Genomic DNA, 2,608 nt, shown 5'->3' with positions numbered 1-2,608 from the left:
TTACACTATTCAATATGCTGTTCGTAATAGCATCGGTATTGATATAAATCATGTCAATGGAATTTGTGACATTAGGTTGATTACCATCCCCATATTCTGTTTTCTTCACAATTTTCTCTGTAAATCCAATTAACTCGCCAAATTGACTATTTCACCGATCCAGTTGGTAATTGTTGTCGATCTGAATGAGAATCTTATATGTGGACAATACAAATGTTAGATTAATGTAGTCTACATCATCCTTTTTTGCATCAGTAGTTTTATGGCCTTTCTTTTTCATGTACTGATGGAGATAGTCATTTAGGTCTGAATAAGTGTACATCCCATCCACACATTTGACGGTTTTCCATGATGTTCCACCATCAGGGGAGTATCTTATTTCATTATTTTGATACTGATCTGAAATATTATGCCAACCATAAGTCATAGTGGCCTTATCCAAGGCTATTTCATGTGTCATGTTATTTTGGAGTTTTAACATTGGATCAAATTTGATTATGAAATCTTCTGCTTTATTCTGTCCGATTTTCTGTCTATCAACAGATGAAATATGTATTGCTCTTTCTTGCATTTATATTATTAGATTACATATTCCTTCAACAGACTATTAAGCTGGTTGTTATTTAGAACACCTAATTTGTTCAGTGTGTGAGCAATTTTGGAAAATTCATTTTTCACACCATTATTTCCAGCCAATATGGATCCACATAATAATTCCAATCTGTCCAGTAGGTCAGCTGGATTATTATAATAAACAACACCTGAGCCGATTTTTCTGTATTTATTACTTGTTCGGTGAATTGGAATATCACTTATCCTGTTCAGGTCATCAAATACCATTTTTGATAATGGTGAATATTTCTTTTTACTATTGAACCGCTTTGTGAGCAGATCAAGGGTATCAAAGTCCACTTGCTTATCATAGACTTTTTTACCATCCTTATGAGCAATTAGTTTAAGCTGGCCATAAAGTTTTGGGCACGTCAATTCTTACATTTCCATAAACACCAGTATTAGGGTTAATCTTATAGGCATTTATCTTTTTTTGTGTATAAATACCCTGACCAACTTTCAATGTTTTTGCGCCTTCCTCTACAATACCAATTCTTTGTCTGTATTTTATGATATCAATTCCTTCAGTATACTCGGCAATTTCATCCTTATTTTTCTCCCTGTTAGCTTTTGTTGTGCTCAAATGGGCTTTTTTCTGACCCAATTTCTTATTTATTTCACCGGATTTATCCAGAATTTGTTTCGCATAGTTTGGCTGTTTTAAGGTTCGCAAAAAAAGGCAGCTGGTAATGGCAATTCCTGGTTTTGTATGAATGCCAGTTGTTCTTAAGTAAATCCTTTATTCATATCAGCTATTATCTTAGGCGCCACCTCACCACTTGGGCCTAGTAATGCTAATCTTTGAACTTGCTCAGCATATGGAACAACTTGTTTATTGACATCTTCTCTCAATTTACTGATCTCCTCTATCTCCTTATCAAACTTTTCAGTTAGAGGATTTAGGTCTTCAGACGTCTTTTCGTATACATTTTGCTTATTAGTTCGAACTTCTTTTATAACATTCCTAACAACTTCCGTCATTTTTCCTGCTTCAATTTTAGGAATACTGAGTCTCTTGAATCTTTCAATATCCATTATACTAGTACATTATATAAAACTTATCTCAACTTATCTGAACTTATCTTAAATTATGTAATATAATAGTATAATGAAGATTCCAAATTATGATTTCAATGAAGATGAAAATACAAACTTCAAACAGCTGTACAAGTACATGCCCAAATCCAATTTTAGGATGCTAATATGCGGTAATTCAGGGTCAAGCAAAACAAATCTACTTTACCACATCCTTATGAAACCATTAGTCTGCTATGACCAGATCCATTTATATGGCAAAAATCTGGAACAGGAAAAATACAGACACATGATAGAAACAATAAATGACATTAGTAGCCAGGTTGGATATGACATAATGCACTGCAATAATGCTGAAATTAAACCTGTAAATAGTCTGGAGAGCGATGCCCAGAAAATTGTAATATTCGATGACTTCATTTGTGATAAAAATCAAAAGCCGCTTATCGATTATTTCATTCAAGGCCGGCTTAAGAACTGTAGTGTTATTTACCTTTCACAATCATTTTATAAAACTCCAAAAGATATCAGATTAAACTGCAGTCATTATATTGTTTATGATTTCCCTAGCAGCAATGAGAAAAATATGGTCTCTAGAGAGCTAAATGTAACAAAGGATCAGTATGTTAAAGCAACAAAACAACCCTATTCTTTCCTATATGTGGATAAACCAATGAAGACTGTCAAAAGAAACTTTTATGGAAATATATAATGTATTATTATAATGGGAATATTTAATCAGCAACCTAATTATAATCAATCATACTCAAAAGGAAAACGCGGTATTACTGGCCCTCAAGGACCTCCTGGCCCGCCTGGCCCGTCTGGCCCCGCTGGTGATCAGGGTATTCAAGGACCCAAAGGTGATCAGGGTATTCAAGGACCCAAAGGTGATAAGGGCATTCAAGGACCTAAAGGTGATCAGGGTAACCAAGGTCCAAAAGGTGATCAAGGACCAAGA

The 2,608-nt window shown here is 34.4% G+C and overlaps 1 pseudogene; it reads right to left on the bottom strand.

Annotated features, from left to right (window-relative positions):
• Window positions 1–579: 579 nt before the first annotated feature.
• Window positions 580–1,647, bottom strand: LOC140948827 (uncharacterized; annotated as a pseudogene).
• Between the last annotated feature and the right edge of the window lie 961 nt (window positions 1,648–2,608).

The sequence above is a fragment of the Porites lutea genome, chromosome 9 (assembly GCF_958299795.1).
Source record: "Porites lutea chromosome 9, jaPorLute2.1, whole genome shotgun sequence".
Classification (NCBI taxonomy): domain Eukaryota; kingdom Metazoa; phylum Cnidaria; class Anthozoa; order Scleractinia; family Poritidae; genus Porites; species Porites lutea.
Note: the sequence above shows the minus strand (reverse complement) of the source record. Positions and strands in the feature narration are given on the sequence as shown.